General features: G+C 37.9%; 1 pseudogene; it reads right to left on the bottom strand.

Annotated features, from left to right (window-relative positions):
- Positions 14,808–19,131, bottom strand: LOC110261947 (annotated as a pseudogene).

The raw sequence follows: 20,653 nt of genomic DNA, 5'->3' as shown, positions 1-20,653 counted from the left end.
AGTGAGTTATGTAGAGTTATGTAGCACCTGGTTCGTGACGGACAACTCAGGAGACTTGGTATCTTAATAGAGGTTGGTTTTTAAAGTACAAGAACTTCTAATGTTAGTTGATTTAACTTAAAAACTAAACAGAAAAAGAGCGAGTGATGCATTTAAAATATGCAATACCAGAAATGTCTGCAAAGTCAATTTCTCTATTTGTAATTGTTTTATTATTTCATAGCATAGTTAACTAAATGGAGAATAGTTTTTCATATCCAACTTTTTTATTAATATCAAGTATATCTTCCCATTGGTCTGTGTACTTAGATTATCTTCATACATGCAGAGTGGTTTCATTCTTACTCTTGCTCAGCCAAGCAAGATAAAGGACTGTAATTACAGAGAAAAAATATCCTTTTTAGAGTCAAAATGTTCCCTGCAAATTTTTTTTCTTCAGAAAATAGAAACAACTAGAAAGTAAGCCAAATTTACTTCTACCTTTGCCAAATTATTTATAAAAAATTTCAAAGGCCATCCTGGGCTAAACAAATGTGAGAATGAATTGGATTTCTTGTTAAAGTATTACAGCTTACAACTAAAACAAATATATTAAGATTTATTGAATTGGAGGAAATTTTAATACAAATAAATTGTGTTTTTTGTTTAGTTAAAGCTAAGATTTTAACAGAATACTTACAGTTTTCCATCTCATTATACTTATTGCCAAAACTGCAGAACAGGTTAGGCAATTGCTTTTTCTTATTTACTTTTTTTTTTTTTTTTTGCTTTTTTGCTTTTTGGAGTCATTCTTGTGGCACATGGCGGTTCCCAGGCTAGGGGTTGAATCAGAGCTGTAGCTGCCAGCCTACACCAGAGCCACAGCAATGCGGGATCTGAGTCATGTCTGCAAACTATACCACAGCTCAGGCAACACCAGATCATTAACCCACTGAGGTACACCAGGGATTGAACGCTAAACCTTATGGTTACTAGTCAGATTGTTTCTGCTGTGCCACAACGGGAACTCCTCTATTTTTTTTTTTAATAACTGAGCACTGGTATCTCAAACAGAGACATTCCTAGGTAAAGCCAGCAGGAACAGAATTCCAGTTCTACCTATATGCAGAATATCCAGATGTCTTTATTTTTAAAACCTGTCATTTATTTACTTTGTTTCTTACCTATTCTTAAGTTGTTAATCTAATGTTTTAGAATTCATGCTTAGTTGTCATAAGACTCAAAAGATTTTGGATTGTTCTATGACAAGACATCATATTTTTATTCACCATCAATCAAAGCTAGACAATTCTGTGATTTAGAATTTTTCTGAAAATTTGATCTAAACTCACTGTGTCTACATTATTTTAAGGGAATTTGAATCATATAAATTGACAACCAAGTAACGAAATAATGAAATCACTCTTACGCAAAATGTGAATTAGTGTATATTATATGCAGCACATAAAAAGAGAATAATTTCAAGGCTGGTCTGGCACGAGACTTGCAAACTGTGTTTGCCTAACCACCGCGTGGTGGTGCCACTTCAGCTGATTAAATAGAAATGTCTATCTTTAGGTCGATGTCTTGGGAACCTAATTATTGTTTATGGAATGAGGCCTTGTTTGAGGACTATGTTGACTGCCTTGCTGTTATTTTACCAAGCACTGTTACCATTATATAGAATTTTTTAGATCACACAGAAAGGTATTCAACTGTTATTTAAGTGGTGTCCTTCTAGTGCTGAAAAACAAGATTTAAAATCAACCTTAGAAAGAAAGAAGTGATAGCATGCTATGAAGAATTCTTCATAATTGTCATATTACGTTAGGTATATCTTTGGAAAACTATAGAAAATATCAGAGGTAATATTTCAAAAAATTAAAGCAAGACATTAAAGCAGGAAAAAAGCACAATTGTTATAAATTATTCATTTTAGGTAGATAGATCCCTCCCCTCATCAATTTCTCAGTTTGGGAAAACTAGGTGAGGATTTTCTCTTTTTTTGCTTTCTCTCTCTCTTTTTTCTTTTTTTAGGGCAGAACCCGTGGCATATGGAATACAGAAATTCCCAGGCTAGGGGTTGAATCAGAGCTGTAGTTGCCAGCCTACACCACAGCCACAGCAACATGGATTCTGAGACTTGTCTGTGACCTACACCACAGCTCATGGCAGTGCTGGATCCTTAACCCACTAAGCAAGGCCAGGGATTGAATCCTCTTCCTCAAGGATACTAGTTGGGCTCATTACCACCAATCCACAAGGGGAACTCCTAGGCTTGAATTTTAAAAGTTTTGAAATATGCCAAATCTTCAGCAGAGTGTGTTGCTTGTATGAAAGATTACTTTCCCAATACCAAAAGAGTTTTAAGTTTGTATTTAAAAGTTAAAAAGTTGCTTTAAAGGTGGAAATTTGGATAGAGAGAGGAGAAGAGAATGAGGATGGTTTGAGCAGACTAGTGTTCACTAGCTTTCTGCCTTCACAATATCCTGTTTATTTTTCCATTTCTAATATCTGATCTGATGAAAAAAAGTTGATTCAGAGAATGGGTTAGTGGACAAGAAGAGAGAGCAAGTAAAGACTGGAAATAAAAGAACTACCAGCCTAGAGTGCCTTTGCATCCAGGAGACACAGAGAAGATCTTAAAGAAACTAGTAAGATAGATTCCTCTACATTCTCTTTCATCTTGTTAACTCTTCTATGCTAAGCCCCTGTTATCCCACAATCATATTTCTTCAATCAGCTAGGCCTCTATTTAACAAGATTTAAAATGCCAAGCCCTCCACATATGCTATTGTTGATGTGTTTCTTCATAGACATTTTAGCTATTAAAGATGATAGGCATTTTTTTCTCCAGTATATTCCAGACCATATTCATTAGTGGTTGACACCTAGGTCTTGTCTGACTGCTATAACATTTTCAAAATATATGCCTAAGGGCTCCAACAAATATGACAATAAATATGACAATTTTACTTCCTGAACTAATAACATATCCTATGAATGACAAAAAAGTATTGAAGTAAAATATGGCTCACATGTTGGATACCCTTGGAGAGGTGATTTAATTGAATTTTGTGTAGTAGGGGGGTTTCTTGGAGACATTTTCTAGACTCAGCTCTCATTTCGTATTAGTACACTGCTTTGTTTGGATTCCCCCAAAAGGTGAACCTTTGGGGGAACCCAAACTAATGAAGTGGGAAGGAGGGATGGAGAAAGAAGAAAAGCCAAAAACTATGCGCAATGCACAGGCTACTGCTGTGTGCAGTTGAGGTTCAGCCTTGTAGGGTTCACTTTGAAAAATGCTACAGAATACCCCTGGGCCCATCCCTCTGAAGGACAGGAAGGGTGGAGCATTTATGCAACTCTTACCCCTTATTGTTTGAAGATGGCCTTTGTGGTATTAACTCTTCAGCCCTCCAGTAATTCCTGGTCCTATAGGGTCAAAAAACAACTTCAAGCTTAGAAGAGAGACAGACCCTTGAAATGAGAAGTTAATTTCCCAAGTTCTATGGACCTCAGCTTTAGGATCATTCAGGTGGGCTGAGGGAAAGGGGTGAGGCATCAACATCACATGCTACGTACATAATGCTACCACATACATAAAGCTAGTTGAGTCCCAAAATTGTCAAAACCTTACTGATGAGTGGAAGTCCTTCAAATACACATTACCAGAAATAGTCTCATCAATTCCTTGCATAGATTTCCTTTGAGATGGACTGTTTCCTTACCAGCTTTGCCTCAGGGCATATATAATGATTTCCCATGACATTTCTTAACATTTTCTAAGTATTTTGGTCTTGGAATTCCTCCTCAGGAGAAGAGCTTCCAAAATGTATGCAACATTGGGTCCTAAAATATAAAGAAGCAAGAGATTTTGCTGCCATAAAATCAATAGAGTGAATTTGTAAAGGGTCTTTAAAAGAAAAGATAGATGACAGATGAATTTTACAAAGCCAACAACTCCTTTAGACAAGCATGTAATACATAAAAGTAGAGCTGGCAGAAAGTGTTTATTTTTAATATCTAGATTACTAAAGATTGATTTAATCTTTATTTTATGTCATATAAATTTAACAAATAAAAATGTGCATTAAAGAAGAGCAGAACATAGCAGTGAAAGGAAAGTTCATATCTTTACTATTTTAAGTCTTTAACAGCAAAGGCTTTTCTTGAGTTTTATTTGCCTAATGGAAAAACAATGTTTATGAAATTTCCTGGCTATTTGGAGTTATTTATTATAGATAATAAAACAAATTGACCCTCTAGATGTTGTTCTGTGTTTATGTTCTTTTCCACTGAAATAGAAAAAAAAAAGGTCAATTATTGGCTATACTATTGTGGTATAAGGAATAATCAATTGAGATAGTCAAAATACAGTCTCTTAGATTTATTCCATCTCTATAGCAGGGCATGGACACAACCTGTAACACAAGCCTGGATTTCCCTCTTCCCAGCAGTGCATCACGCTGAAACTGTTACTTAGTCAAATGTCTTGCCTCTGTTCTTTTCTGTTACTATTCACATACGTATGAGTAATTGATTATCCATATCATTGCTAGATTAAATTCCTTACCTGTTTTTAATTACATTATCATCAAATTTAAGAAGATGACTACTACATCAAGCCCTACATGATCTATAAGATTTTACCCAAACTTTTGACATCTTTAGGATTTTCTAGGTATAGGATCACCTCAAACTGCAAAGTGACCATTCTTCCTTTCCAATTTGGATTCCTTTTATTTTTCTTCTTTGATTGCTGTGGCAAGCATTTCCAATTCTATGTTGAGTTAAAGTGGTAAGAGTGAGAATCCTTGTTTTCTTCCTGTATTTAGAGGAAATGCCTTCAGCTTTTCACTGTTGATTATGATGTTGGCTGTGGGTTTGTCATATATTGCTTACATTAAGTTGAGGTATGTTCCCTCTATACACACTTTGTTGAAAGTTTTTATCTGGCCATTCTCTTCTCAGACTTTTCACATCCCAGGCTTATGTTTTCCTCTCTTTGCCTTTTATCATTTTGCTTCTAAATCTAAAGGGTGCATTTTCTTTTTTTCCTCTAGGTTTCAGCCTAAGTTTTGTTCTTTTATTGATATCTTCTGATAGCAGCCCACACAGATTTCTCCTCCTTTAACTCTCTTCTTATTTACTGTGTACTGTGTATACTCTATGAGAAGTACCTTGTACTCTTCCAATTTGCAAAAATATTCAGGACAATGATCCTCAAATTTAAATGTGCATGACACTCACTCAGGGAGCTTGATAAGAATGCTGATTCTAGAGTCCCCTCAGATACTTCTGTCGAAAGCACTTGTGGCCTGAGAAATACTGTTTTAGTTTTTATAACATGTAAAACTATGGTTGGCTCATTCTTTTTAAGATAAATAAAATATCCTGTTACCATCACAACCCTCCTGAGATGGTTGATTTTTTGATAAAGACCTACCTTGACCCCTGCTGCAAATAACTAAGCCTTGACCCTGAGATGGTTTTGAAATGTCAGAGACACTGCTGATTGGAAGTGAAAACCACTGGTTGCCAAATAAATTAGATGCTTCTTTGGATTATAGAAAATAATAATCATTTTAAAGTCCATCCATCCAATGCCAGATAGCTTTCAACAGATTCATTGAAAAGTTTCTTCTTTTCTCTAATAGGTTATCATTATCTCTGGATGGCAAATATTCCAGCCCTGGTGGTGGTGGGGGGAGGAATTCTTGTTAGTCCAAGATTCCATTTCATAAAAATAGCCCTCCAGAGAGATAGCTAAAACTAGCTGAAGGAAAACAACAGAATTTAAGGGCAAAATCTTTAAAATTCAAAGAACAAGAAGACAGAGTACAATTCTATAAAATTGGGCTGATTTTCCACTTAATAGAACTTCTGCTCTCCAAAAGACACTGTTAAAAGAACAAAAAATGAGCCCAAACCAGGGGAAATATTTGCAATACACATATCTAATAAAGTACCTCTACCTGGTATACATTAAAACATGGTCAACACTTCACAATAAGAAAATAAGTACTCCAGACATTTGCCGGTACAGCCCGAGCTGTTCACAACAAAAAGTGGAACAGGCACAGGGACGCTGGGCTGCCTGGCCAGCCTGCACCGTGGCATGCCCCACAGCTCAGGGGGAAGTCTTACAAACCGAACTTGACCTCACACCTGCCCGCCGTCTCCCTCATTGCCTCTGGGAGTGTCCGTTCTTCTTCCACCAGTATGGTGATGTCCTCACAATACTGCCAGCGGCTGAGTGACTATGGGCCACTGTCTCTAGGCTACACCCAGGGGAGCAGGAATAGCCAGGTGCCCCACTGTAAGTTTGCTGAGCTGCTGGCCATCATCCAAGAGCTGGGGAAAGAGATCAGACTCATCTATGCTGGCAGCAAGAGAACGATGGAGAGACTAAAATGAGGCATCATCCTCCCTAGAGGATTGGTGTGGGGAGTGGTGGGCTGAAACCAAATGGAATGCCAGGTCCTAGGTGCCTTGTGAGCCTGGAAGGTTTTCCATCTCCTTCCAGAGAAGTCACAATTCATCTCCCCCATTCAGATGCAACTTTGTTTTCAAAATTGTAACAGTTTGGTTTCTCTTCCCCAGTGTCCCTCCCTTGGTTCACTAGGCTCTGAATTTACCCTCTTTAAGACTGAGGAAAGACTTTGCAGTTGACTAGGATTTACATTTTAAATAGTTAGGAACTCTCCAGGTGTTTTTGTTTTTTAAAGCATTGATTCAAAAGATGCACGTAAAAGTTTCCTATCTTACAGCAAACTAGTTTGCCTCCAAGATACCAGTGTCTCCCTCTCCTCTTTTGAAGCTGTGTTACCCAGATTGTTGTTTGTTCCTTTTCATAAGCTGATAAAATCAAAACTTTTTTTTTTTTTTTTTTTTTTTTTTTTTAGCTCCTAGGTAGCTGCTCCCCTCGTTTGCCATTCAGAGTAGATTCTGCCTAATTTAAGTTCTTTTTTCCTTAAACATTTGCATGACCATTAGTGCTTTGAAGTCAATTTTTAAAAATGGACAAGTTATAAATACAGAAGAAAGAGCAGCCTCCCAAACCAAAACTTACAGAGATCCCTGAAATTATTCCTAAGACTGTACGTAGATTTCAGTTCTGCCTTTCCTGGAAGTTTATCCAAACATCTGGAAGAAAATGAAAGAGTTTGCATCTTTGTATTTCTACTTGATGTAATAAAGTTTATTTTCTTTAAAAAGAAAGAAAGGAAGAAAGAAAGAAGGAAAGAAAGAAAGAAAGAAAGAAAGAAAGAAAGAAAGAAAGAAAGAAAGGAAGAAAATAAGCATTCCAAAAGAAATAGTCAAAAGATTTAATAGACATTTCATCAAAGACTTATGAATGGCAAGTAAGGATATAAAAAGGTGTTCATCACCAAGTAAATTAAAATCCACTTTTGTATACTACTATAAATCCACTACAATTGCTATAAATTAAAAAGGCAGCCCATATTATTTGTTGGCAGGGATGTGGAACTCATAAATTCCTGGTGGGAATGGAAAATAGTACAACCATGTAGGAGGACAGTTTGGCAAAATGTTGAATATGAACCTACCTTGTAACCCAGCCATTCCACACCTAGGTATTTATGCAAATGTCATGAAAGCGTGTGCTCATACAAATATTTGTACATAAACATTCATAGCAGCTTTATTTGTAACACCCAGATACTGGGAGCAGCCCAAATGTTCATCACTAGGAGAATAAATACATTATGGTATATCCATGCAATAGAATAATACCCAGCATTCAATATCATATCCATAGCGTGGCATATCACATGGTTCTGTTTATATAAAATTTAGTAATGCCTGAGGATAGAGGAAGGGCCATGGCAGTGGAACAGGAAGGCGGGATTACCAGGGGGACACCAGGAAACTTTAATGGTGATGGATGTGTTCTTTGTGCTGACTGTGATAATGGCTTATCAGGAGTATAAATATGTTGAAACATATGAACTATGTGCTTTATATACCTTAAAGCTGATTTAAGATAAAGAAAGGGTTTTAGAATTTTTTAAAAAGTTTTATTGAAGTATAGTCATTTGAAGGGTTGTGATAATTACTGCTGTACAATAGTGATACAGTTATACATACAAATACATCCATTCTCTTTCAGATTCTTTTCCCACATAGATTATCACAGAATACTGGGTAGAGTTGTTTTTGATGTAAATAAATATATTGTTTCTTGGATTATGAATGGTTAAATTATAGTCATATTTAATGCAATAAAAAGCCTATTAAAGGAGACTCCCCCTTTTGTGTATTAGCACAGTCATCAAATTTGTTTTCTAATTAAGAAAATATCCATTTTCCTTGCTGTAGAGCAGAAGTTTTCACAGCCTTGTAAATTAAATATACTTCAATAAAATTAAAACATCCAGTTCTAGTTTTTTTAATAATTCAATCAATTTTATTATATTTATAGTTGTACAACAATCATCTTAACCTAAAACAATCTAGTTTTAAAAGCTTTACTCAGATATAGATTTTCCAGAAATAAAAAAAAGAATTCCCTTTGCATTTTGGAGAATAACAAGTGATTTCTGAGGGGGCTAAAGAGCCTGGGTTGTGCTCTTATTCTGGGTGTTTCAAAAACTGGCCAAATCTGGCAGAAACATTTCAAAGTTGTTTTCCATTATGACAACTAGAATCCAATGAATGTGTAGCTGTGACTCTGGGTTCCTGAGTAACTTACAGAAATACATAGCTTTTTTTTGTAGGAAAACTGAAAGATTTATTTGTCCCATGAGAGTCAAGCAAAGCTTTAGTTCAATTATGACTCAGAAAGAGAAGCTTTCACAAAGATTTCATAAGCTTAAAAACTTTTTAAAAAGTTCCTTCCCATCACACATCCAAACACAAACATCTGGGGTGAGAGAGGTGGGAGGATATTTCCTGGAAGAGGACAGCAAAGCTAAGTCACAGAGGATTTCCTGCAGTAGCACAGTGGGTTAAGGATCTTACCTAAGTGGCTTGGGTTGCTCCTGGGGTGCATGTTTAATCCCCAGCCTGGTGCAGTGGGTTAAAGTATCTAGTATTGTGGCAGTTGTAGAATAGGTCACGACTGAGGCTCAGATTCAGTCCCTAGCCCAGGAACTTCCATGTGTCTGTCACAGGTGCATTCATTAAAATATACAAACAAAAAAACAAAAACACACACACACATAAAACCAAAAAAACAAAACAAAAGCCCACAAGCCCACAAAGCTGAGTCACAGGTTGCTATGGCCTCTCCATCTGCAGACCCCATATTATCCAACTTTAACAGAAGGAAGCAAAAAGATTCTACAGATAAAAGCCACAGGATGTCTGCAAGGACAGTCAGAAATAATTAGCTTGAAAAACTGAAGAAATAAAAGAAACATTATGCAAGGATATTTGGTGTTCTAGCAAAGAGAAGGAGAGGCAAGACGGCTGGCTCACCATCATTAGTGGAGGATGAATATCCCCAGATACAGCAGGATACCTGAATGAATACATATATGAAGTCACCCCTCTGGCCAGTGCCCCTACTCTCACCTCATATAAGGGACCAGCTTGTCCTCCCTGAGCAAGCCATCAAGAGAACTTCTTGCTTGTTTTCATTCCTCACTGCTGCATCAGGGACCCCAACAAAGCCTCGCCTGAATTTCTTGCCCTGCCTCTTATGTCTTTCTATTGATTAAGGAGGCTAAGAACCCTGGATGGTAATAGAAAGATATCCCCACATAAGTGAACCCCAGCAAAACCATGTTGTTTAACAGTCAATAGAAATACCTTTTATTATTTTTTTTTGCTTATGTCATTTATTGTTTGAGCTACATGTGGTGAGCAATCACAATCTCTCAAATGTTTCTGTTCCTTAGCATTCTCAGTCCAGTTATAAGCTTACCTTGCAGAGGCTAATAGAAGAGGAGGGGAGGGAAAAGAATTAACTGCACTTAAAGCACTAAAGTTAAAGTTTTGGGGGGTCATAGAAGGAGGGGAAAGGAAATAGAACCTAAGAGCCATGAAATTAATGGGGCCAGAAGCCACTGAGACTTTTTGTCTCCATCGTAGCTAATGACCTCAGTATTTCCAGCCCCATTAAAGTCTTATGCTTGATTTTGACTTAATTAATTGATCTTGATTTCTATTTTTTCAAACACTGTTATTTCCTTGAAAAGGGAACCTATGCAGGATGAACACAAGCAGATACAGCGAAAAGCAGGAATCTGCTGCTCCTAGACTCTCAATTCCTGCTTCCTCAGGCAGAGGCTGGAAGCACTTTCTTTATGCAGCCTGGCAACTTGTATCTTTTCATGCTTGAATTTAATCGATTTTGGCTCTAAGCAGATTTTGCTCTGATTTCATAGAGGATGAAAATCAAGTCACTGGTCATGGTGACCCTGCACATGTGACACTGAGGCACATTTTATTTTCTCTTTCATAACAACAGGTGTTGGAAACAATAAAAATTGAGTTGGCTAGAATGTTTCATGGTGAATAACAGTCCACTCTTATGTGGACTCTCTCTTGCCACGAATGTAAGCATTCTAGAATGAAGACTGTTTTTTTTTTTTTTTTTTTTGAAGCAAATTGAGAAAAAGGCATTTTCCAAGATACTTGTCGTGATTGGAGCACTGCATTTTTGGAGTTGTCTTTTGGTTAGTGGCACATGTGCAAAGCAAAGACTGCAATGCTCCACACATTAAAAAAATTTTTTTTAAGTTTTATTGAAATGTAGTTGATTTACTATGCTGTGATAATTTCTTCCCTACAGCATTCAGTTGTACATGTCTACATATCTATTCTCTTTCAAATTCTTTTCCCACATAGATTATCACATTTATTGGGTAGAGTTCTCTTTGCTAGACAGCAGGTCCCCGCTGGCCAATTCCACACACATTTTTATAGAGTTCTTTGTGCCCATACTGCTTTACTGAACAATTATGAAATTCTCAAAAAAAAAATTAAGACCTGAAAAGATTGTGAATTCACTGAAAGTTTTATGCTCAATTAAACTAACTATTAACAAGCATTTGGTCCAGTCCTTGGATTTCCTCTTTGGCTTCAAATACCATACATATCCTGATGTCTCTGAAATTTATACTTTATTCTCAACCTTTCCAGAATCTTTTACATTCAACTATCTAAATAGCATCTCTAGTTAGATATCTAATAGGCATTTTTAAATGTACGGAAGGGACTTTGAATTTTCCCTTCTAGATTCCTCTTCCAATTTTCCACATTTTAATTCATGGCAACACAGCCATCTAGATGCTGAAATCACTGAGCCTTACAAACAACCTTGACTCATTTTTCTTTTTTCTCATAAGAAAAAATAAATCTGAAAACACACCACAGCCTTCAAAACATACGTGGAGCCTGACCATTTTTCCCCACCTGAAGGGCATGTCTTAGTTGCTTCTCCCACTGTCTTCCATGTGATTATTGCAGTAGCTTCCCTGGTTTCCAGGATTTCATGTCTCTTCTCCACACCGCAGTCCCAGAAGTGCCCCCTCTCAGAAGCTCCGAGGCCTCCTTTGTCTCTGTAGGCTTATGAAACCCTGAAAGATCTGCCCTCCCAAGCTTTACCACCTTCCAACTCCTTGCTGCTTCACTCCAGTCTTCTTATTGTTTCTTGCACACACTAAGCACATTTCTGCAAAGGACCATTGCCTTTGCTCTGTTCTCTGCCAGGAAAGTCCCCTCACAGATGTCCACGTAGGCTGCTGCCTCTTGTTTTTGAAATCTCTGCTCAGATGTCACTGTCACAGAGCCCTCTCTGACTCCTCTATACAACCCTCCAGCTCTATCTCATTGTCCCTCTCTATTTCCCACATGTGGCTTCAGTTTCTACGGAGCACTACACCTGATGTGATGTTGAATCTTTGTTGTCTGACTCCCCGTCTGGGAGGTCAGTTGATGGAGAGGGGATCTGGTTTTGGTCACACAACTATCTGTGTGCTGTGTGTTGGGACCCAAATCATTCTCTCTCCTTGATCAGTGGTAGTGGTCTTGGGTTCAGTGAGTCAGTCTCACTTGTGGGACCCAGTGAGCCATCGTGGCACCAGACACACATCACAGTTAAGTGTGTCACCAGCATGAGTTTCCACCAGAACCGAGTTACCAACATTTCAAGGGAGAGAGTCAACATGGTGGGCATAGGCATTACCCTCACTGAGAAGGTCCATGGCCCATTATCCTCCCTGTGTCCCATGAGAATCTCTTCTAGAAATTCACAAGAAAAAGTGTTCCTGTTACAGAGTGGTACCCTCAGGGATGCCCCAAAGCTGTGGCTTCCCACTGCAGTGGATGAGATACTTGTGGTCCTCTACTGTCCCACTCCCGTCCTACTCCCCCACCCCAACCCAGTGCTAATATTGTTTCCAACCACACATCATTTTTGCCATTAATAATGTTGACTAGGTAAACAGCGTGATATTGTTAACCCAAGGTCATTTTCCCATGGAAAGGGAGAAAGTTTTTTTAATTTTAATTTTTATTGTACTGTGATTCATAATAGGTTCCCAATTCACACTTTTGCTGAATGAACAAATAAATGAATGAATGAATGAGCATGATGTCAGAGGGGAAAACGTCAAGACAATGTTGAGAAAATTAAAAGTCAAACTACAGCCTGGGAAAAAATTATTTGCAAACCATATATAAAAGACTTATTTCCAGGATATGTAGACAACTTCACAGCTCAATAAGAAGTCAAAAGCCCAATTTAAAAACTGAGGAAGAGATTTGAACACTTTAACAAAACAGATATACGAGTGGAAAATAAACACATGAAAAGATGCTAATAGTATTAGCCATGCAAATTTAAACCACAGTGAGAGAAATTTTTCACTAAAATGACAAAAATTAAAGGGCTTGGCAATTCCAAGTTGTAACAAGTATGTAAAGAAACTGGAATTCTCCTATGTTGCTGATGGGAATGCAAAACAATATAGCCACTTTGCAGCACATTTTGGCAGTTACTTATAAAGTTAAAAATACACTTACAGTATGACCAAACAAGCTCATTTCTAAGTATTTACTTAAGTGTTATAAAAATATTTGGCTACACATACACTTACATAAAAATATTCATGGAAGCTGCTTCTTCTTTTCTGTCTCTCCTTTTTTCATTTTACAGCCACACTTACTACATATGGAAGTTCCCAGGCTAGGGATCAAATCAGAACTGCAGCTGAGGCCTATGACACAGCCACAGCAACGCAGGATCTGGGACCTACACTGCAGTTTGTGAAAATGCCAGATCCTTAACCCACTGAGTGAGGCCAGTGATCAAACCCTCAACCTCACAGAGACAATGTTGGGTCCTTAACCCACTGCACCACAGTGGGAACTCCCAATGGAAGTTTTATTCATATATTCATAATCGTTCCAAACTAGATACTACTCAAATGTCTATTCCCTGGGGAATGGAAAAGGAACAGACTATAATACAGTTAAAAACCTATATGAATCTCAAAAAAGATTATGCTCAGTGAAAAAAAAGCCAGACACAGAAGACTAAGTACTTTATGATTTATTTTACATGACATTTTGGAAAAGGTATTACTGTAGTGACAGGAAGCAGACAAGTAGATAGTTACTAAGGTTTTGGGGTGGTGGGGAGGGATTAAATATAAAGGGGCTCAAAGGAACCCCTTTGTGGTGATGGAAATTTATTTTACGTACATTTGATCAAAAGATAGACTCCTTAGTTGTGTTGTATGTTCGGTTTAAGTAAACACTAACCAAACGTTCCCAAAGTGATGTGTCTCATTTATATTCCTAGCAGCAGTATATAAAAATTGTACTGCTCTGTAGTCTTACTAATAATTGCTGTTTTCTGCCTCAAAAATTTTAGATATTCTAGTAGCTGGGTTTTATTGAATTGTGTTTTCAATGTGTGGACACTAAGGCAAAAATTATTACTAAAAATAATAAAGAGGGGCATTTTAAATGATGAAAGGCACCATCCATCAGGGATATATTTTAGTCCTACATTTTTGTACATAGCCTCCAATTGGTAAAACAAAATTGACAGCATCAGAAAAGATATAGGCAAAAACCAAGATCATAGCAAAATGTTTTAAAATTTTATTTTATTGAAGTATAGTTGATGTACAATGTTGTATTAATTTATTCTTTACAGCAAAGTGATTCAGTTTACATATATATATGTGGATATCTACACACACACAGACACATATATACATATATATATTCTTTTTCACATTCTTTTCCATTATGGTTTATCACAGGATATTGAATATAGTTCCCTGTGCTGTACAGCAAGACCCTGTTGTTTATCCATTCTGAAGAGTTTGCATCCTAGAAGAATATAACATGCCTGTCTTAGTAATTAGTACAATAGGGAAAGTAATCAGTAGACATGCAGAAATTTAGAACATGATTAACTAACTTTATGTGTGTGTGTGTGAAATTAGAACATAGTGCTCAATGCTTGCATTTTGCATATTCTATTCAAGTTCACATGGAACACTGCAAAATTACGTATATCTTGACTGTGAAGAAAGTTGTAATAAGTTTTCCAAATGTCAAATCAATATGTGTTCTCTGAGCACAGTGAAATTAAGAAAGGAATAAATAACAAAAATACAATGAGAAAAATCCCTAAATGAATAGAAAATAAGCAATATATTCCTTTCTTTTTTTCTTTAGAAACTATTTCTTCCTGTCACCCTTATTTCTATTTTCTGTTTAAGAATTTGTGGAAGAAAGCTGAAGATCACTCTATGGGGGCTGTTTCCTACCAGTTAAATGCAGGCCAGTGCTCAGGGATGGCTGGCACCTGGTCTCCAGCAGGGCCGTCTGTGTACCTACAGACCAGCCATGACCTTGGGTTGGGTAGCAGTGAGCTTAGGAGCTGGAAGAGCCCATTCACCCTGAAACTCCTCCTTGGTCACAGCTTTTTCAGTGGCATCTGTCTTTCCTTTTCAGTTTCCTTAGGATCTCTGTAGAAGCAGACCTCAGGTGGAACCTCCTTGGGTGTTTCTGGGAGACTGTTATACAGGCCCAGAACTTCCCAGGCAGCACCCACCACATCAGACCCACACAGGGAGCTTGCTGGTTCTTACAGGGATGGCAGTGTCCACACAGTGTGAAGGACAGTCTGTACTACAGGTGGGTCGGGCAAGTTAACAAATTGCACCTCTGGGAGGGGCTGGTGGGCACTTACCATCATAAGCTGCAGCTCCCGAAATGTTGCCTGGATCTGGTGAGTGGAGGTCCCAGGAATGGAGCCGCCCCCATGACAGCAGCAAACTTCAGCACATTCAGATGACTTGGAGGATGTGACCCTGACATCAGCAGGGTTTTCAATAACATGAAGTTTCTCCCAGATCCTCTACAGATTTATGATTAGAGGCCATCACTTTTCCTTTTGTGAATGTTCTGTTCCATTTGGAAGTCAAGGTGTGTGCCTCTGAAGTAGGCTTCTGCTGGGAGGGACTGGAAGATATCCCTTTCTTTTACTTGCTCTGGACACTATGAAATTTTCCCTTGTTTTGTTCTGACAAAAAGCAAGAACAATGCTATATGGACCCCTTTCAGGGTAATGTGGAAAAAGCAGTCACACATTTCTAGATAACTCGTGTCAAAGGTGGAATCACAATAAAAAAATACAAAATATTTTAAAATAAAGGATAATAAAAATATGGCATCAAAACCTGTGGGATTCCTGAGTTACCCTGGTGGCTGAGAGGTAACGACCCCAACTAGTATCCATGAGGATGCACTTTGATCCTTGGCGTTGCTCAGTGGGTCAAGGAGCCGGCGTTTTCTGTGAGCTGTGGTGTAGGTCGCAGATGTGTCTTGGATCCCTCATTGCTGTGGCCATCGTGCAGGCCGGAAACTACCGATCAGATTTGACCCCTAGCCTGGGAACTTCCATATGCCTCAGATGCAGCCCTCAAAAGACAAAAACAAAAAACAACAATAAAAACAAACAAACAAAAAGCTTGTGGTATTCAGCTAAGGTAGGGCTTAAAAAAATGTAATCTGAAATGCATAGGTTAGAAAAAAGTCTCAAAAAAATGCAGTCTTAAATCTTAGAAAAAAGTCTGAAAAGTTTGTATATAGACATCTGTCTCAAAGCCTAGAATAAACAAAATGAAAATTAACCTTAAAAAATATAAAGGAAGGAATTATATTAAGAACAGAACTTGATGAAATTAAAAGCAAACATAAACCGGAGAAAATGCATTACTAACAATATTGATAAATATCTAGGAAACCTGATCTAGAAAAAAACAAGGAAGATTGGAGTTCCGGTTGTGGCGCAGTGGTTAGCGAATCCGACTAGGAACCATGAGGCTGCAGGTTCGATCCCTGGCCTTGCTCAGTGGTTTGAGGATCCGGGGTTGCTGTGAGCTGTGGTGTGGGTCGAAGACGCGGCTTGGATCCTGCGCTGCTGTGGCTCTGGTGTAGGCTGGTAGCTATAGCTCAGATTCGACCCCGAGCCTGGGAACCTCCCATATGCTGCAGGAGCGGCCCTAGAAAAGGCAAAAAGACAAAAATAAATAAATAAACAAACAAACAAATAAATAAAACAGGGAAGATAAACATAATCAATACCTCCCCCCCAAATCTAGGCTTTCCTGGTAGCACAGTGGTTTAAGGATATGGCATTGTCACAGCTATGGGATGGGTTTGATCCCTGGCCGGGTAATTTCTACATGCTTTGGTAGTGGCTAAAAACAAACAAACAAAAAAAGCTCATCAACATCAAAGTCCCACAGACACTAAAAAAGGGATAATATTTATAGCTTTATGTTAATACATTTGAAAATTTAAGTGAAATGTATAAACTGATGCAGGAAGAAAAAGGGAATCTGAACAGTCTACTTTCTGTTAAAAATAGTTAAATTATAAAAAAAAAACAGGAACAACAACAAAAAAGCCTCCTCACAAAGAAATTTCCAGGTTCAGAAGGACTCATTAATGAAATCTTCAAAAATTTAAGCAAGCTACCAACATCTTAAAATCTGGGAGTTCCTATAGTGGCTCAGTTGTTAACGAGACTGACAAGTAACCATGAGGTTGCAGGTTCGATTCCTGGCCTTGCTCAGTAGGTTAAGGATCCAGTGTTGCCGTGAGCTGTGGTATAGGTCATAGACACAGCTGGCATCTGCTGTTGCTGTGGCTCTGGCGTAGGCCAGCAGCTGTAGCTCTGATTGGACCACTAGGAACCTCCATATGCCGTGGATGGGGCCCTAAAAAGACAAAAGACAAAAAAAAAAAAAAAAAAAAAAAATCTTAAACAAAATCTTCCTAGGAACAGAGAAAAAAAGGAAAACATTAATTAATTTTATGAGGCCAGCATAACAAATATCAAACCCTATGCAGGATATTTCAAAAAAGAGAACTTAAAGTTCAGTTTGTCTCATATGTATAGATGCAAAAATCCTCAAAAAATAACCCAACAGGGAGTTCCCATCACGGCTCAGCAGTTAACGAACTCAGGATCGGATCGATCCCTGGCCTCACTCAGTGGGTTAGGGACCTGGCATTGCTGTGAGCTCTGGTGTAGGTCGCAGTCATGGCTCGGCTCCCACATTGCTGTAGCTGTGCTGTAGGCTGGTGGCTCTAGCTCCCATTTGACCCCTAGCCTGGGATCCAAGCTGTATCTGCGACCACAGTTCAGGGCAGTGCTGGATCCTTGACCCACCTAGCAAGGAAGGCCAGGGATCAAACCTGCATCCTCACGGATCCCAGTTGGGTTCGTTAACTGTTGAGCCACGACGGGAACTCCCTAAGATGGGTTCTTAACTTGCTGAGTCACAACGGGAACTCTAAAGTTCTAAACCTTAAAGCCACATGTCCTCTATTTACCTTTCTACTTTGTGTTTGTTCATCTTTATGGAAAAGAAGGTCTATACCATCACATTGGAAAACTATTGGGCATTATTTTGAAAGGCAGCACATTTGCATACCCTGCCACCCAGCAGTTTCACTCCTAGGTATGCCTCAGAGAATGTTTTGTACTTAAGCACCAGGAGCAATTCGAAGAAAGTTCAAGGCAGCACAGATCAGGGTATTTTTTTCTATTATGAAAATGATAGTTTTTAACAGAATCGATTAATAAATTGTGAAACTCTGACGCAATAAACATACCATCATGAAAATAAATAACATAAAAATAACACTTGGCCAGAGTTCCCTGGTGGCTCAGCAGATTAAGGATCTGGCATTGTTTTTGCTGTGGTATAGGTTTGATCCTTGGCCTGTAAACTTCCATAGACCATGGGCATGGCCAAAAATAAATAATAAATAACACATACCCGCCTGGATAAATTGAGGATGCCTAATATTGAATGCATACATATATTTGTGATGAAATATTCTAAAAATTAAGAGAATGATAAACGCAAAATTTAGGATAATGATCAGTGCTGATCTGGACAGGGAGCAGGGAAGTGGGATAGGAGAAACGTATGAAGAGGTAAATGATATTTTGTTTCTTTGTTGGGTAGTGGTTTCATGGGTGTTCACTATGTTATTATTTCATAATGTATATATATATATATATAAAACACATATCTTCCTTATATATACCACATTTATATACCAAATGACCAAGTCTTTTATTACAATTCCCTGATTTGAGTAACTGTACTGTGGTTACAAAAGATAATGGACTTATTTTTAAGAAATACACACTAAGTATGTGTCTATGTCTATGTAGATGTTCTTTATCTCTGTAGATATAGATAAATAAACATATAGGTACTTAGGGACCGATAAAATAAATGGGGCAAAATGTAAATAACTGGTGACTCTGGGTGTGGAACATTGCATTTTGCAAAAATACTGACAGTAATACCTCTCATCCTACAGTTTTTTTTTTTTTTTAAACCAGTATAGGTGTTCTATTTTCCCCTGTGAATTTGGGTGGGTATATCCCTGGCAGAAATGAAGCTACATGATTTTCCGGGCTAGATAATGAAAGACAGTACAGCTGCTACCTGACTTTCTTAAATGCTTACTGTGGGAATCAGTTGCCATGCTGAGAAGAAGGTCAAGCATGTCACATGAAGCCCACATGGAAAAGCGCACATGGGAGGGACTGAGGCCCTCCGCTGTCAGGGCTGGCTGGGCTGTCAGATCACGGCAGCACTGGTCTGCCAGCCAAAGGAGGACCATCCTAGAGCTGGGTCCAGCTAAGTCAGTACCACTGCTGGACTCAGTACTCTGTCTAAGAGCAGAGACAAGCCTGCTCTCTGAGACCTGGCCAAGCTGCAGATCTGTGAGCTAAGAAACCATTGTTATTTTAAGTCACTTTTTTCTTTTTTTACAATTTTTATTTTTTCCATTATAGTTAATTTACAATGTCCTGTCAATTTCCACTGTACAGCAAAGTGACCTAGTCATATATATATATATATATATTGTTTTTCTCATATTATCCTCCATCATGTTTCATCACAGGTGACTAGATACAGTTCCCTGTGCTACACGACAGATGAATGGATTAAGAAGATGTCATATATATACACAATGGGATACTATTCAGCCATAAAAAAGTACAAAGTACAAAATAATGCCATTTGGAACAACATGGGTGGAATTAGAGTCTCTCATACTAAGTGAAGTCAGAAAGAGAAAGACAAATAGTATATGATATCACTTACATCTAAAGTCACTAACTTTTGAAGTATTCTTTACACAGCAACAGATAATCAGAACTCTGAATCAAGAATATGTGTCGTTATTTGTACTATTCTCATATCTTTCTTATAGGTTTAAAATGATATTGGAATGGAAACTGAAAGAAGTACACTTAACCTGACCTTACTTCAGAGACCTAATTGAGTACGTGTGGGCATATGCCTTGAAACAGCAGAACCAACTAAAACTCATATCAGACAAAATAGACTTTAAAACAAAAGACGTAAAGAAAGACAAAGAAGGACACTACTTAATGATTAAGGGATCCATCCAAGGAGAGGATGTTACTATCATCAATATATATGCCCCAAATATAGGAGCACCCAGATACATACAACAAATATTATCAGACATAAAGGGAGATATTGATGAGAATACAATCATAGTAGGAGACCTTAATACCCCCCTCACATCAATGGACAGATCCTCTAGACAGAAAACCAATAAAGCAACAGAGATCCTAAAGGAAACAATAGAAAAGTTAGACTTAATTGATATCTTCAGGACACTACATCCAAAAAAATCAGAATACACATTCTTCTCAAATGCTCATGGAACATTCTCAAGAATCGACCACATATTGGGACACAAAGCTAACCTCAATAAATTTAGGAGCATAGAAATTATCTCAAGTATCTTCTCTGACCACAATGGTATTAAACTAGAAATCAACCATGGGAAAAGGAAAGAGAAAAAACCTACTACATGGAGACTAAACAACATGCTACTAAAAAACCAATGGATCAATGAGGAAATCAAGAAGGAAATTAAAAAATACCTTGAAACAAATGATAATGAAGACACAACCTCTCAAAATCTATGGGATGCTGCGAATGCAGTGCTCAGAGGGAAATTTATAGCAATACAGGCCTTTCTCAAAAAAGAAGAAAGATCCCAAATTGACAACTTAACCCTCCACCTAAATGAATTAGAAAAAGAAGAACAAAAAAGTCCTAAAGTCAGCAGAAGGAAGGAAATTATAAAGATCAAAGAAGAA

Source organism: Sus scrofa, chromosome 8 (assembly GCF_000003025.6).
Source record: "Sus scrofa isolate TJ Tabasco breed Duroc chromosome 8, Sscrofa11.1, whole genome shotgun sequence".
NCBI lineage: Eukaryota > Metazoa > Chordata > Mammalia > Artiodactyla > Suidae > Sus > Sus scrofa.
This window is presented reverse-complemented; position numbering and strand designations above follow the sequence as displayed.